Raw genomic sequence first — 19,711 nt, 5'->3', positions numbered from 1 at the left:
TGATGAACATCATCTTCTCCACATTTTGTGGAAGTAACCTCCTACACCGATCGCTGACAAGGTTGCCGGCTGCACTAAACAAGCTTTCGGAGTACACACTGGAGGGGGGGGGGGGGCAACTTAGGTAAAATAAAGCCAGTTTGTGCAAGGGCATCCAAATTGCCCCTTTTTCCTGCCAGTATACATACGGACTGCCTACTTGGATGCTGTCACTCATATAATCCTCCACCATTCTTTCAATGGTGACAGAATCATATGCAGTGACAGCAGACATGTCAGTAATCATTGGCAGGTCCTTCAGACCGGACCAGATGTCAGCACTCGCTCCTGACTGCCCTGCATCACCGCCAGCGGGTGGGCTAGGAAATCTTATCCTTTTCCTCACAGCCCCAGTTGCGGGAGAAAATGAAGGAGGAGCTGTTGATGGGTCACGTTCCGCTTGAGTTGACAATTTTCTCACCAGCAGGTCTTTGAACCTCTGCCAGAAAGAGAGATACAACGTAGGCTTTAAACCTAGGATCGAGCACGGTGGCCAAAATGTAGTGCTCTGGTTTCAACAGATTGACCACCCGTGAATCCTGGCAAAATGAATGAAGGGCTCCATCCACAAGTCCCAAATACTTTGCAGAATCACTCCGTCTCAGCTCCTCCTTCAATTTCTCCTGCTACTTCTGCAAAGGCCTGATGAGGGGAATGACCTGACTCAAGCTGGCAGTGTCTGAACTAACTTCACGTGTGGCAAGTTCGAAGGGTTGGAGAACCTTGCACAAGGCGGAAATCATTCTCCACTGCGCTTGATTCAGGTGCATTCCCCCTACTTTGCCTATATTGTAGGTGGATGTATAGGCTTGAATGGCCTTTTGCTGCTCCTCCATCCTCTGAAGCATATAGAGTGTTGAATTCCATCTCGTTACCACCTCTTGCTTCAGGTGATGGCGTGGCAGGTTCAGGAGTGTTTGATGGCGCTCCAGTCTTCGGCACGCGGTGGCTGAATGCCAAAAGTGGCCCGCAATTTTTCAGGCCACTGACAGCATCACCTGCACGCCCCTGTCATTTTTCAAAAAATGATGCACCACCAAATTAATTATATGTGCAAAACATGGGACGTGCTGGAATTTGCCCAGATGTAATGTGTGAGGATACGGATTCTCAGATCACTCAGGTAAACAGTTTAGTAAAGTGGCAACTGCCCTTTATTGTAAATATACACACAATACACAATAGCATTAACAATTGCAAGCCAGGATGGTATCTTACTTGCTAAGTCCCCACAGTAGTTTAGAATTTCAGTCTCCTGATGTTACATGCCAGCAGTAGTTCTGTGTCTCCTGGTCTGGACTACCAGCTCACACAATACCCTTCGCAATAGATTCTCGCCACTGACGGCACTGCAATGCCTAGTCAGCGCATGCACTCCAGAAGTACCTCTACTCTTTGACCTTCTGTGTAGATCTCACCCCCACCAGAAGAGCTCACTATTGTTATATCCTCCCCTGTCTATTCATCACACAAGCTGGTCCATCAGGAGGTCACAGAGGCGACGAGGTGTCTGGGCTCCTGCACACAATGGGGTGTATGTGATCAGATTACCTGCAGGCTCCATACATAACCTGTTTACTACTGAACCTACTCATCCTAATCACATCTGATTGTACAGCTAGGGGACTTACATTACAATGAATTGTTTACCATGTTAATAACACTCTGGCATAGACTTATTCCTGTTAATAATTACACACATTGAACACAGTATAACCAAATAAAATACATGTTTCCAATATAACAGATAAATATAACTGTACAATATAATAACACAAAACAATATTGCCTAGCATATAATTAATAACATATCGGCAATTAGTGGAGTCCATGGGTAGGACCAGGGCTAGGAAAGTAACCGTGTGTATTTTACGACTGTGCGACACAACGCGTCGGCTGTGTCGTTACATAATGCACACACAATATTGGTGGCATTGTCTGATATCACAAATCCCCAGGAGAGTCTAATTGGGGGGTCCCTCAGTTTCCGTAAGAGGTTGTCAGCGGTGTGCCTCTTACGGAAAGCGGTGATACACAGCATAGCCTGCCTAGGAATGAGTTGGCGTTTGCGAGATGCTGCTACTGGTGCCGCTGCTGTTGTTGCTGCGGGAGGCCATACTTCTACCCAGTGGGCTGTCACAGTCATATAGTCCTTAGTCTACCCTGTTCCACTTGTCCACATGTCCGTGGTTAAGTGGACAGTGGGTACAACTGCATTTTTTAGGACACTGAGGACACTTTTTCTGACGTCTCTGTACATTCTTAGTAGTGATGTGCACCGGACATTTTTCGGGTTTTGTGTTTTGGTTTTGGATTCGGTTCCGCGGCCGTGTTTTGGATTCGGATGATTTTTGGCAAAACCTCCCTGAAAATTTTTTGTCGGATTCGGGTGTGTTTTGGAATCGGGTGTTTTTTACAAAAACCCCTCAAAAATAGCTTAAATCATAGAATTTGGGGGTCATTTTGATCCCATAGTATTATTAACCTCAAGAACCATAATTTGCACTCATTTTCAGTCTATTCTGAACACCTCATACATACAATATTATTTTTAATCCTAAAATTTGCACCGAGGTCGTTGGATGAATAAGCTAAGCGACCCAAGTGGCAGACACAAACACCTGGCCCATCTAGGAGTGGCACTGCAGTGTCAGGCAGGATGGCACGTCAAAAAAATTGTCCCCAAACAGCACATGATGCAAAGAAAAAAAGAGGTGCACCAAGGTCGCTGGATGGCTAAGCTAAGCGACCCAAGTGGCCGACACAAACACCTGACCCATCTAGGAGTGGCACTGCAGTGTCAGACAGGATGGCAGAAATAAAAAATAGTCCCCAAACAGCACATGATGCAAAGAAAAATGAAAGAAAAAAGAAGTGCAAGATTTTATTTATTTTAATTATTAACAGTTTCTTATATAGCGCAGCATATTCCGTTGCGCTTTACAATTAGATGGAATTGTCCTTGGGCCCTCCCACCCACCCTTATGTTGTATAAACAGGACATGTACACTTTAACAAACCCATCATTTCAGCGACAGGGTCTGCCACACAACTGTGACTGAAATGACCGGTTGGTTTGGGCCCCCACCAAAAAAGAAGCAATCAATCTCTCCTTGCACAAACTGGCTCTACAGAGGCAAGATGTCCACCTCCTCCTCATCATCCGATTCCTCACCCCTTTCACTGTGTACATCCCCCTCCTCACAGATTATTAATTCGTCCCCACTGGAATCCACCATCTCAGGTCCCTGTGTACTTTCTGGAGGCAATTGCTGGTGAATGTCTCCACGGAGGAATTGATTATAATTCATTTTGATGAACATCATCTTCTCCACATTTTCTGGAAGTAACCTCGTACGCCGATTGCTGACAAGGTGAGTGGCTGCACTAAACACTCTTTTGGAGTACACACTGGAGGGTGGGCAACTTAGGTAAAATAAAGCCAGTTTCTGCAAGGGCCTCCTTATTGCCTCTTTTTCCTGCCAGTATACGTACGGACTGTCTGACGTGCCTACTTGGATGCGGTCACTCATATAATCCTCCACCATTCTTTCAATGGTGAGAGAATCATATGCAGTGACAGTAGACGACATGTCAGTAATCGTTGGCAGGTCTTCAGTCCGGAGCAGATGTCAGCACTCGCTCCAGACTGCCCTGCATCACGGCCAGCGGGTGGGCTCGGAATTCTTAGCCTTTTCCTCGCACCCCCAGTTGCGGGAGAATGTGAAGGAGGAGCTGTTGACGGGTCACGTTCCGCTTGACTTGACAATTTTCTCACCAGCAGGTCTTTGAACCTCTGCAGACTTGTGTCTGCCGGAAAGAGAGATACAACATAGGTTTTATATCTAGGATCGAGCACGGTGGCCAAAATGTAGTGCTCTGATTTAAACAGATTGACCACCCGTGAATCCTGGTTAAGCGAATTAAGGGCTCCATCCACAAGTCCCTCATGCCTAGCGGAATCGCTCTGTTTTAGCTCCTCCTTCAATGTCTCCAGCTTCTTCTGCAAAAGCCTGATGAGGGGAATGACCTGACTCAGGCTGGCAGTGTCTGAACTGACTTCACGTGTGGCAAGTTCAAAGGGTAGCAGAACCTTGCACAACGTTGAAATCATTCTCCACTGCGCTTGAGTCAGGTGCATTCCCCCTCCTTTGCCTATATCGTAGGCAGATGTATAGGCTTGAATGGCCTTTTTCTGCTCCTCCATCCTCTGAAGCATATAGAGTGTTGAATTCCACCTCGTTACCACCTCTTGCTTCAGATGATGGCAGGGCAGGTTCAGGACTGTTTGCTGGTGCTCCAGTCTTCGACACGCGGTGGCTGAATGCCGAAAGTGGTCCGCAATTCTTTGGGCCACCGACAGCATCTCTTGCACGCCCCTGTCGTTTTTTAAATAATTCTGCACCACCAAATTCAATGTATGTGCAAAACATGGGACGTGCTGGAATTTGCCCAGATGTAATGCACGCACAATATTGCTGGCGTTGTCCGATGTCACAAATCCCCAGGAGAGTCCATTTGGGGTAAGCCATTCAGCGATGATGTTCCTCAGTTTCCGTAAGAGGTTGTTAGCTGTGTGCCTCTTATGGAAAGCGGTGATACAAAGCGTAGCCTGCCTAGGAACGAGTTGGCGTTTGCGAGATGCTGCTACTGGTACCGCCGCTGCAGTTCTTGCTGCGGGAGGCCATACATCTACCCAGTGGGCTGTCACAGTCATATAGTCCTGAGTCTGCCCTGCTCCACTTGTCCACATGTCCGTGGTTAAGTGGACATTGGGTACAACTGCATTTTTTAGGACACTGGTGACTCTTTTTCTGAGGTCTGTGTACATTTTCGGTATCGCCTGCCTAGAGAAATGGAACCTAGATGGTATTTGGTACCAGGGACACAGTATCTCAATCAAGTCTGTAGTTGCCTGTGAATTAATGGTGGATACCGGAAACACGTTTCTCACCACCCAGGCTGCCAAGGCCTGAGTTATCCGCTTTGCAGCAGGATGACTGCTGTGATATTTCATCTTCCTCGCAAAGGACTGTTAAACAGTCAATTGCTTACTGGAAGTAGTACAAGTGGTCTTCCGACTTCCCCTCTGGGATGACGATCGACTCCCAGCAGCAACAACAGCAGCGCCAACAGCGGTAGGCGTTACACTCAAGGATGCATCGGAGGAATCCCAGGCAGGAGAGGACTCGTCAGACTTGCAAGTGACATGGCCTGCAGGACTATTGGCTTTCCTGTGTAAGGAGGAAATTGACACTGAGGGAGTTGGTGGTGTGGTTTGCAGGAGCTTGGTTACAAGAGGAAGGGATTTAGTGGTCAGTGGACTGCTTCCGCTCTCATCCAAAGTTTTTGAACTTGTCACTGACTTATGATGAATGCGCTGCAGGTGACGTATAAGGGAGGATGTTCCGAGGTGGTTAACGTCCTTACCCCTACTTATTACAACTTGACAAAGGCAACACACGGCTTGACACCTGTTGTCCGCATTTGTGTTAAAATAATTCCACACTGAAGAGGTGATATTTTTTTGTATTTTGACCAGGCATGTCAATGGCCATATTCGTCCCACGGACAACAGGTGTCTCCCCGGGTGCCTGACTTAAACAAACCACCTCACCATCAGAATCCTCCTTGTCAATTAACTCCTCAGCGCCAGCAACACCCATATCCTCAACCTGGTGTACTTCAACAGTGACATCTTCAATTTGACTATCAGGAACTGGACTGCAGGTGCTCCTTCCAGCACTTGCAGGGGGCGTGCAAATGGTGGAAGGCGCCACCTCTTCCCGTCCAGTGTTGGGAATCAGGCATCGCAGCCGACACAATTGGACTCTCCTTGGGGATTTGTGATTTAGAAGAACGCACAGTTCTTTGCTGTGCTTTTGCCAGCTTAAGTCTTTTAATTTTTCTAGCGAGAGAATGAGTGCTTCCATCCTCATGTGAAGCTGAAGCACTAGCCATGAACATAGGCCAGGGCCTCAGCCGTTCCTTGCCACTCCGTGTCATAAATGGCATATTGGCAAGTTTACGCTTCTCCTCAGATGCTTTTAATTTTGATTTTTGGGTCATTTTAGTGAACTTTTGTGTTTTGGATTTTACATGCTCTCTACTATGACATTGGGCATCGGCCTTGGCAGACGACGTTGATGGCATTTCATCGTCTTGGCCATGACTAGTGGCAGCAGCTTCAGCACGAGGTGGAAGTGGATCTTGATCTTTCCCTATTTTACCCTCCACATTTTTGTTCTCCATTTTCTAATGTGTGGAATTATATGCCAGTATCAATAGCAATGGCCTACTACTATATATACTGCGCACAACTGAAATGCACCACAGGTATGGATGGATAGTATACTTGACGACACAGAGGTAGGTAGAGCAGTGGCCTACTGTACCGTAATGCTATATATTATATACTGGTGGTCAGAAAACTGTGCAAAACTTAAATGCACCACAGGTATGGATGGATAGTATACTTGACGAAACAGATGTAGGTAGAGCAGTGGCCTACTGTACCGTACTCCTATATATTATATACTGGTGGTCAGCAAACTGTGCAAAACTTAAATGCACCACAGGTATGGATGGATAGTATACTTGATGACACAGAGGTAGGTAGAGCAGTGGCCTACTGTACCGTAATGCTATATATTATATACTGGTGTTCAGCAAACTGTGCAAATCTTAAATGCACCACAGGTATGGATGGATAGTATACTTGATGACACAGAGGTATGTAGAGCAGTGGCCTACTGTACCGTACTGCTATATATTATATACTGGTGGTCAGCAAACTGTGCAAAACTTAAATGCACCACAGGTATGGATGGATAGTATACTTGACGACACAGAGGTAGGTAGAGCAGTCTCCTACTGTACCGTACTGCTATATATTATATACTGGTGGTCAGCAAACTGTGCAAAACTTAAATGCACCACAGGTATGGATGGATAGTATACTTGACGACACAGAGGTAGGTAGAGCAGTGGCCTACTGTACCGTAATGCTATATATTATATACTGGTGGTCAGCAAACTGTGCAAAACTGAAATGCACCCCAGGTATGGATGGATAGTATACTTGACGACACAGAGGTAGGTAGAGCAGTGGCCTACTGTACCGTACTGCTATATATTATATACTGGTGGTCAGCAAACTGTGCAAAACTTAAATGCACCACAGGTATGGATGGATAGTATACTTGACGACACAAAGGTAGGTAGAGCAGTGGCCTACTGTACCGTACTGCTTTATATTATATACTGGTGGTCAGCAAACTGTGCAAAACTTAAATGCACCACAGGTATGGATGGATAGTATACTTGACGACACAGAGGTAGGTAGAGCAGTGGCCTTCTGTACCGTACTCCTATATATTATATACTGGTGGTCAGCAAAATTATGCACTGTACTCCTACTATATACTACAATGCAGCACAGATATGGAGCGTTTTTCAGGTAGAGAACATATAGTACTGGTGGTCACTGGTCAGCAAAACTCTGCACTGTACTCCTCCTATATAATACTGCTGGTCCCCAGTCCCCACAATAAAGCAGTGTGAGCACAGATATATGCAGCACACTGAGCACAGATATGGAGCTTTTTTCAGGCAGACAACGTTTACTGGTGGTCACTGGTCAGCAAAACTCTGCACTGTACTCCTCCTATATAATACTGCTGGTCCCAAGTCCCCACAATAAAGCGTGTGAGCACAGATATATGCAGCACACTGAGCACAGATATGGAGCGTTTTTCAGGCAGACAACGTATAATACTGGAGGTCACTGGTCAGCAAAACTCTGCACTGTACTCCTCCTATAATACTGCTGGTCCCCAGAATAAAGATATGCAGCCCCCTGAAACAAAGTGAGAGGACGCCAGCCACGTCCTCTCACTATCATTTCCAATGCACAAGTGAAAATTGGCGGCGACGCGCGGCTGCTTATATAGAATCCGAATCTCGCGAGAATCCGACAGCGGGATGATGACGTTCGGGCGCGCTCGGGTTAACCGAGCCATACGGGAGAATCCGAGTATGCCTCGGACCCGTGTAAAATGGGTGAAGTTCGGGGGGGTTCGGTTTCCGAGGAACCGAACCCGCTCATCTCTAATTCTTAGTATCGCCTGCCTAGTGAAGTGGAACCTAGATGGGATTTGATACCAGGGACACAGTACCTCAAACAATTCTCTAAGTCCCACTGAACTAATGGCGGATACCGGATGCACGATGACAACCTGTTGTCCGGATTTGTGGAGAAATAATTCCACACCAAAGAGGTGGCTTTTTTGGTATTTTGCCCAGGCAACACAATGGGCTTATTCATCCCACGGACAACAGGTGTCTCCCCCGGTGCCTGATTTAAACAAACCACATCACCATCAGAATCCTCATTGTCACCTTCCTCCTCAGTGCCAGCAACACCCATATCCTCATCCTGGTGTACTTCAACAGTGACATCTTCAATGTGAATATCAGAAACCGGACTGTGGGTGCTCCTTCCAGCACTTGCAGGGGGCGTGCAAATGGTGGAAGGAGCCATCTCTTCCCATCCAGTGTTGGGAAGGTCAGGCATGATACCATCTTAGAATGCACAGTTTCCTGTGCTTTTTCCAGCTTAACTCTTATCATTTTTCTAGCGAGAGGATGAGGGCTTCCATTGTCATGTGAAGCTGACCACTAGTCATGAACATAGGCCAGGGCCTTAGCCGTTCCTTGCCACTCCATGTCGTTAATGGCATATTGGCAAGTTTATGTTTCTCCTCAGACCATTTAAATTTCTTTTTTTGGGCCTTTTTACTGAACTTTGGCTTTTTGGATTTTACATGCACTCTACTATCACATTGGGCATCGGCCTTGGCAGACGACGTTGATGGGATTTCATCATCTGTGTCATGACTAGTGGCAGCAGCTTCAGCAGTAGGAGGAAGTGGTTCTTGATCTTTCCCTGTTTTATCCTCCAAATTTTTGTTCTCCATTATTTTTCTGGAGTTATATAACAATATGCGGTACAGTAGAACGTACCTCTTCACCACACAGGGCAAACCCTGTGAAAAATTATTTGGATTAAATATGAATAACCCCTTTATTTGGAGTAAATAATATACAGCACCACTGAACTTATATGGCAGCACCACTGGACTGGACTTATTTATTTATTTATTTATTTATTTATTATTATTATTTATTACCAGTTATTTCTATAGTGCACACATATTCCATAGTGCTTTACAGAGAATATTTTTTGCCCATTCACATCAGTTCCTGCCCCAGTGGAGCTTACAATCTATAACCCCTACGACATGTACACACAGACACATTCACACTTGGGTAAATTTTTGTTGGAAGCCAATTAACCTACCAGTATATTTTTGGATTGTGGGAGGAAACCGGAGTACCCGGAGGAAACCCACGCAAGTACGGGGAGAATATACAAACTCCGCACAGTTATGGCCATGATGGGAACTGAACCCATTACCTCATTGCTGTGAGGCAGTAATGCTAACCATTACACCATCCTTACTGCTCAATTATATGGAATTATATGGACTTATATGGAATTATATGGCAGGATCACTGGAATTATACTGCAGGATCACTGGAATTATACGTCAGAAACACTGGACTTATACGGCAGGATCACTGGATTTATACGGCAATACCGCTGGACATATATGGCAGTACCGCTGGACATTTATGGCAGTATCAATGGACATATACGGCAGTATCACTGGACGTATATGGCAGGATCACTGGACTTATACGACAGTACTGCTGGACATATACGGCAGTATCAATGGAAATATACGGCAGTATCACTGGACTTATACGGCAGGATCACTGGATTTATACGGCAGTACCGCTGGGCATATACGGCAGTATCAATGGACATATATGGCAGGATCACTGGACTTATACGGCAGGATCACTGGAATTATACGGCAGGATCACTGGATTTATACGGCAGTACCGCTGGACATATATGGCAGTACTGCTGGACATATTCGGCAGTTTCAATGGACATATACTGCAGTATCACTGGACTGGACTTATACGGCAGTACCACTGTAATTATACGTCAAGATCACTGGACTTATACGCCAGTACCACTGGAATTATACGGCAGGATCACTGGAATTATACGGCAGGATCACTGGATTTATACGGCAGTTCCGCAGGACATATACGGCAGTATCAATGGACATATAGGGCAGGATCACTTGACTTATACAGCAGGATCACTGTAATCATACAGCAGGATCACTGGATTTATACGGCAGGATCACTGGAATTATACGGCAGGATCACTGGATTTATACGGCAGTACCGCTGGACATATATGGCAGTACGGCTGGACATATATGGCAGTATCAATGGACACATACGGCAGTATCACTGGACATATACGGCAGTATCACTGGACTGGACTTATACGCCAGTACCACTGTAATTATACAGCAGGATCACTGGATTTATACGCCAGTACCACTGTAATTATACGGCAGGATCACTGGACTTATACGCCAGTACCACTGGAATTATATGGCAGGATCACTGGACTTATACGCCAGTACCACTGGAATTATACAGCAGGATCACTGGAATTATACGGCAGGATCACTGGAATTATACGGCAGGATCACTGGTATTATACGGCAGGATCACTGGATTTATATGGCAGTACCGCTGGACATATATGGCAGTACTGCTGCACATATACGGCAGTATCAATGGACATATACGTCAGTATCACTGGACTGGACTTATCAGCCAGTACCACTGTAATTATACGGCAGGATCACTGGACTTATACGCCAGTACCACTGGAATTATATGGCAGGATCACTGGACTTATACGCCAGTACCACTGGAATTATACAGCAGGATCACTGGATTTATACGACAAGATCACTGGAATTATACGGCAGGATCACTGGAATTATACAGCAGGATCACTGGATTTATACGGCGGTACCGCTGGACATATATGGCAGTACTGCTGGACATATACGGCAGTATCAATGGACATATACGGCAGTATCACTGGACATATAAGGCAGTATCACTGGACTGGACTTGTACGCCAGTACCACTGGAATTATACGGCAGGATTACTGGAATTATACAGCAGTACCGCTGGACATATATGGCAGTATCGATGGATATATACAGCAGTATCACTGGACCTATACAGCAGCACAGGCACACCACCACTGGACTGATAATGGACAGAGCCGGCCCTAACCAATATGATGCCCTAGGCAAGATTTTGGCTGGTGCCCCCTAGCACCACCGCTGGTTCTGCCTCTGACCTTGCATTTCTTTCCCAGCCCCATCACCCCTCATCTATAGCAGTCCTTATTTTGGTGTTTGTACCCCCAATATTTTATATAGGAACAGTTCGCACATTTGGCGCACAGCCCAAAAAGGGGTGTGTTTTTTCTGGCAAGGGGCATGGCCACACAATAGTAACCCCAATTCCAATTACGCCACACAGTACTGCACTTTATTCACATTTGATCATGCAATAGTTTTAATAATTCATATTACATCCCACAGTAGTATCACTTTACCTTATAAACGTTACTCCTCACAGTAGAGCCCCTTATTCACATTACATCACACTGAATTGCTCCTTATTCACATTACACCACACCCTATTGCTCTTTATTCACATTAGACGACACAGTAGTGCCCTTTCTATACGCAACGCCACATAGTAGAGCACCTTAAACACATAATGCCACACAATAATGCCCCTAACACATATGAGACACATTATTAATGTCCTTATAAACATAATGTGCCTTACACATTATGACAACCTTTATTAATGCCCTTTTACACATAATGTCCCTTACACATATGCCACACATTATTAATGCCCTTATACACATAATGACACACATAGTGCCCCCCTACACATTTGCTGCACATTATTAGTGTCCCTATACACATAATGACACATACAGTAGCACCCTGTTACACATATGCCGCACATTATTAATGCCCTTATACACATAATGACACACATAGTGCCCCTTACACATATGTTGCACATTATTAATGCATTTTTACATGACACACATAATACACATATTCCGAACACTACTGCACAACCAACCCACTCACATGCACACAGCACTCACACTGCCACTAACACTGTGACCTCTGCTTGGATACAGATGTGTTATCATAAATCTTGCCTCAATGCTAACGTCGGGCACATTTTTTTTATGAAAATGCATCATGTTTGCATTGCTATGTGGCTAGGATGCACAAGCAGCTTCTGCTGATTAAACTGATATGCAGCATGCCTATATACTGTGTGAGACTTTGGCTGTATCTGCATATGAAATGCTACACACAGAATATAGGCATGCCGCATATCATTTTAATCAGCAGAAGCTGCTGATGCCCCTAGGCATAGTAAATGCCCTAGGCAATTGCCTAGTTTGCCTATGCCTATGTCCGGCTCTGCATATACGGCAGTATTACTGGACTGGACTTATACGCCAGTACCACTGTAATTATATGGCAGGATCACTGGACTTATACGCCAGTACCACTGGAATTATATGGCAGGATCACTGGAATTATATGGCAGGATCACTGGATTCATACGACAGTACCGCTGGACATATACGGCAGTACTGCTGGACATATACGGCAGTATCAATGGACATATACTGCAGTATCACTGGACTGGACTTATACGCCAGTACCATTGTAATTATACGTCAGGATCACTGGATTTATACGCCAGTAACACTGGAATTATATGGCAGGATCACTGGACTTATACACCAGTACCACTTGAATTATACGGCAGGATCACTGGAATTATACGGCAGGATCACTGAAATTATACGGCAGGATCACTGGATTTATACGGCAGTTCCGCAGAACATATACGGCAGTATCAATGGACATATACGGCAGGCTCACTTGACTTATACAGCAGGATCACTGTAATCATACAGCAGGATCACTGGATTTATACGGCAGGATCACTGGAATTATACGGCAGGATCACTGGATTTATACGGCAGTACCGCTGGACATATATGGCAGTACGGCTGGACATATATGGCAGTATCAATGGACATATACGGCAGTATCACTGGACATATACGGAAGTATCACTGGACTGGACTTATACGCCAGTACCACTGTATTAATACAGCAGGATTACTGGATTTATACGCCAGTACCACTGTAATTATACGGCAGGATCACTGGACGTATACGCCAGTACCACTGGAATTATATGGCAGGATCACTGGAATTATACGGCAGGATCACTGGAGTTATACGGCAGGATCACTGGATTTATACGGCAGTTCCGCAGGACATATACGGCAGTATCAATGGACATATACGGCAGGATCACTTGACTTATACAGCAGGATCACTGTAATCATACAGCAGGATCACTGGATTTATACGGCAGGATCACTGGAATTATACGGCAGGATCACTGGATTTATACGGCAGTACCGCTGGACATATATGGCAGTACGGCTGGACATATATGGCAGTATCAATGGACACATACGGCAGTATCACTGGACATATACGGCAGTATCACTGGACTGGACTTATACGCCAGTACCACTGTAATTATACAGCAGGATCACTGGATTTATACGCCAGTACCACTGTAATTATACGGCAGGATCACTGGACTTATACGCCAGTACCACTGGAATTATATGGCAGGATCACTGGACTTATACACCAGTACCACTGGAATTATACAGCAGGATCACTGGAATTATACGGCAGGATCACTGGAATTATACGGCAGGATCACTGGTATTATACGGCAGGATCACTGGATTTATATGGCAGTACCGCTGGACATATATGGCAGTACTGCTGCACATATACGGCAGTATCAATGGACATATACGTCAGTATCACTGGACTGGACTTATCAGCCAGTACCACTGTAATTATACGGCAGGATCACTGGACTTATACGCCAGTACCACTGGAATTATATGGCAGGATCACTGGACTTATACGCCAGTACCACTGGAATTATACAGCAGGATCACTGGATTTATACGACAGGATCACTGGAATTATACGGCAGGATCACTGGAATTATACAGCAGCATCACTGGATTTAGACGGCGGTACCGCTGGACATATATGGCAGTACTGCTGGACATATACGGCAGTATCAATGGACATATACGGCAGTATCACTGGACATATACGGCAGTATTACTGGACTGGACTTATACGCCAGTACCACTGTAATTATATGGCAGGATCACTGGACTTATACGCCAGTACCACTGGAATTATATGGCAGGATCACTGGAATTATATGGCAGGATCACTGGATTCATACGACAGTACCGCTGGACATATACGGCAGTACTGCTGGACATATACGGCAGTATCAATGGACATATACTGCAGTATCACTGGACTGGACTTATACGCCAGTACCATTGTAATTATACGTCAGGATCACTGGATTTATACGGCAGGATCACTGGAATTATACGGCAGGATCACTGGATTTATACGGCAGTACCGCTGGACATATATGGCAGTACGGCTGGACATATATGGCAGTATCAATGGACATATACGGCAGTATCACTGGACATATACGGAAGTATCACTGGACTGGACTTATACGCCAGTACCACTGTATTAATACAGCAGGATTACTGGATTTATACGCCAGTACCACTGTAATTATACGGCAGGATCACTGGACGTATACGCCAGTACCACTGGAATTATATGGCAGGATCACTGGAATTATACGGCAGGATCACTGGAATTATACGGCAGGATCACTGGATTTATACGGCAGTTCCGCAGGACATATACGGCAGTATCAATGGACATATACGGCAGGATCACTTGACTTATACAGCAGGATCACTGTAATCATACAGCAGGATCACTGGATTTATACGGCAGGATCACTGGAATTATACGGCAGGATCACTGGATTTATACGGCAGTACCGCTGGACATATATGGCAGTACGGCTGGACATATATGGCAGTATCAATGGACACATACGGCAGTATCACTGGACATATACGGCAGTATCACTGGACTGGACTTATACGCCAGTACCACTGTAATTATACAGCAGGATCACTGGATTTATACGCCAGTACCACTGTAATTATACGGCAGGATCACTGGACTTATACGCCAGTACCACTGGAATTATATGGCAGGATCACTGGACTTATACACCAGTACCTCTGGAATTATACAGCAGGATCACTGGAATTATACGGCAGGATCACTGGAATTATACGGCAGGATCACTGGTATTATACGGCAGGATCACTGGATTTATATGGCAGTACCGCTGGACATATATGGCAGTACTGCTGCACATATACGGCAGTATCAATGGACATATACGTCAGTATCACTGGACTGGACTTATCAGCCAGTACCACTGTAATTATACGGCAGGATCACTGGACTTATACGCCAGTACCACTGGAATTATATGGCAGGATCACTGGACTTATACGCCAGTACCACTGGAATTATACAGCAGGATCACTGGATTTATACGACAGGATCACTGGAATTATACGGCAGGATCACTGGAATTATACAGCAGGATCACTGGATTTAGACGGCGGTACCGCTGGACATATATGGCAGTACTGCTGGACATATACGGCAGTATCAATGGACATATACGGCAGTATCACTGGACATATATGGCAGTATTACTGGACTGGACTTATACGCCAGTACCACTGTAATTATATGGCAGGATCACTGGACTTATACGCCAGTACCACTGGAATTATATGGCAGGATCACTGGAATTATATGGCAGGATCACTGGATTCATACGACAGTACCGCTGGACATATACGGCAGTACTGCTGGACATATACGGCAGTATCAATGGACATATACTGCAGTATCACTGGACTGGACTTATACGCCAGTACCATTGTAATTATACGTCAGGATCACTGGATTTATACGCCAGTAACACTGCATTTATATGGCAGGATCACTGGACTTATACACCAGTACCACTTGAATTATATGGCAGGATCACTGGAATTATACGGCAGGATCACTGAAATTATACGGCAGGATCACTGGATTTATACGGCAGTTCCGCAGGACATATACGGCAGTATCAATGGACATATACGGCAGGCTCACTTGACTTATACAGCAGGATCACTGTAATCATACAGCAGGATCACTGGATTTATACGGCAGGATCACTGGAATTATACGGCAGGATCACTGGATTTATACGGCAGTACCGCTGGACATATATGGCAGTACGGCTGGACATATATGGCAGTATCAATGGACATATACGGCAGTATCACTGGACATATACGGCAGTATCACTGGACTGGACTTATACGCCAGTACCACTGTAATAATACAGCAGGATCACTGGATTTATACGCCAGTACCACTGTAATTATACGGCAGGATCACTGGACGTATACGCCAGTACCACTGGAATTATATGGCAGGATCACTGGAATTATACGGCAGGATCACTGGAATAATACGGCAGGATCACTGGATTTATACGGCAGTTCCGCAGGACATATACGGCAGTATCAATGGACATATACGGCAGGATCACTTGACTTATACAGCAGGATCACTGTAATCATACAGCAGGATCACTGGAATTATACGGCAGGATCACTGGAATTATAGGGCAGGATCACTGGATTTATACGGCAGTACCGCTGGACATATATGGCAGTACGGCTGGACATATATGGCAGTATCAATGGACACATACGGCAGTATCACTGGACATATACGGCAGTATCACTGGACTGGACTTATACGCCAGTACCACTGTAATTATACAGCAGGATCACTGGATTTATACGCCAGTACCACTGTAATTATATGGCAGGAACACTGGACTTATACGCCATTACCACTGGAATTATATGGCAGGATCACTGGACTTATACGCCAGTACCACTGGAATTATACAACAGGATCACTGGAATTATACGGCAGGATCACTGGAATTATACGGCAGGATCACTGGATTTATATAGCAGTACCGCTGGACATATATGGCAGTACTGCTGCACATATACGGCAGTATCAATGGACATATACGTCAGTATCACTGGACTGGACTTATCAGCCAGTACCACTGTAATTATACGGCAGGATCACTGGACTTATACGCCAGTACCACTGGAATTATATGGCAGGATCACTGGACTTATACGCCAGTACCACTGGAATTATACAGCAGGATCACTGGATTTATACGACAGGATCACTGGAATTATACGGCAGGATCACTGGAATTATACAGCAGGATCACTGGATTTAGACGGCGGTACCGCTGAACATATATGGCAGTACTGCTGGACATATACGGCAGTATCAATGGACATATACAGCAGTATCACTGGACATATACGGCAGTATTACTGGACTGGACTTATACGCCAGTACCACTGTAATTATATGGCAGGATCACTGGACTTATACGCCAGTACCACTGGAATTATATGGCAGGATCACTGGAATTATATGGCAGGATCACTGGATTCATACGACAGTACCGCTGGACATATACGGCAGTACTGCTGGACATATACGGCAGTATCAATGGACATATACTGCAGTATCACTGGACTGGACTTATACGCCAGTACCATTGTAATTATACGTCAGGATCACTGGATTTATACGCCAGTAACACTGGAATTATATGGCAGGATCACTGGACTTATACACCAGTACCACTTGAATTATATGGCAGGATCACTGGAATTATACGGCAGGATCACTGAAATTATACGGCAGGATCACTGGATTTATACGGCAGTTCCGCAGGACATATACGGCAGTGTCAATGGACATATACGGCAGGCTCACTTGACTTATACAGCAGGATCACTGTAATCATACAGCAGGATCACTGGATTTATACGGCAGGATCACTGGAATTATACGGCAGGATCACTGGATTTATACGGCAGTACCGCTGGACATATATGGCAGTACGGCTGGACATATATGGCAGTATCAATGGACATATACGGCAGTATCACTGGACATATACGGCAGTATCACTGGACTGGACTTATACGCCAGTACCACTATAATAATACAGCAGGATTACTGGATTTATACGCCAGTACCACTGTAATTATACGGCAGGATCACTGGACGTATACGCCAGTACCACTGGAATTATATGGCAGGATCACTGGAATTATACGGCAGGATCACTGGAGTTATACGGCAGGATCACTGGATTTATACGGCAGTTCCGCAGGACATATACGGCAGTATCAATGGACATATACGGCAGGATCACTTGACTTATACAGCAGGATCACTGTAATCATACAGCAGGATCACTGGATTTATACGGCAGGATCACTGGAATTATACGGCAGGATCACTGGATTTATACGGCAGTACCGCTGGACATATATGGCAGTACGGCTGGACATATATGGCAGTATCAATGGACACATACGGCAGTATCACTGGACATATACGGCAGTATCACTGGACTGGACTTATACGCCAGTACCACTGTAATTATACAGCAGGATCACTGGATTTATACGCCAGTACCACTGTAATTATACGGCAGGATCTCTGGACTTATACGCCAGTACCACTGGAATTATATGGCAGGATCACTGGACTTATACGCCAGTACCACTGGAATTATACAGCAGGATCACTGGAATTATACGGCAGGATCACTGGAATTATACGGCAGGATCACTGGTATTATACGGCAGGATCACTGGATTTATATGGCAGTACCGCTGGACATATATGGCAGTACTGCTGCACATATACGGCAGTATCAATGGACATATACGTCAGTATCACTGGACTGGACTTATCAGCCAGTACCACTGTAATTATACGGCAGGATCACTGGACTTATACGCCAGTACCACTGGAATTATACAACAGGATCACTGGAATTATACGGCAGGATCACTGGTATTATACGGCAGGATCACTGGATTTATATAGCAGTACCGCTGGACATATATGGCAGTACTGCTGCACATATACGGCAGTATCAATGGACATATACGTCAGTATCACTGGACTGGACTTATCAGCCAGTACCACTGTAATTATACGGCAGGATCACTGGACTTATACGCCAGTACCACTGGAATTATATGGCAGGATCACTGGACTTATACGCCAGTACCACTGGAATTATACAGCAGGATCACTGGATTTATACGACAGGATCACTGGAATTATACGGCAGGATCACTGGAATTATACAGCAGGATCACTGGATTTAGACGGCGGTACCGCTGAACATATATGGCAGTACTGCTGGACATATACGGCAGTATCAATGGACATATACAGCAGTATCACTGGACATATACGGCAGTATTACTGGACTGGACTTATACGCCAGTACCACTGTAATTATATGGCAGGATCACTGGACTTATACGCCAGTACCACTGGAATTATATGGCAGGATCACTGGAATTATATGGCAGGATCACTGGATTCATACGACAGTACCGCTGGACATATACGGCAGTACTGCTGGACATATACGGCAGTATCAATGGACATATACTGCAGTATCACTGGACTGGACTTATACGCCAGTACCATTGTAATTATACGTCAGGAT

This window comes from Pseudophryne corroboree, chromosome 8, assembly GCF_028390025.1.
Source record: "Pseudophryne corroboree isolate aPseCor3 chromosome 8, aPseCor3.hap2, whole genome shotgun sequence".
Classification (NCBI taxonomy): domain Eukaryota; kingdom Metazoa; phylum Chordata; class Amphibia; order Anura; family Myobatrachidae; genus Pseudophryne; species Pseudophryne corroboree.
Note: the sequence above shows the minus strand (reverse complement) of the source record.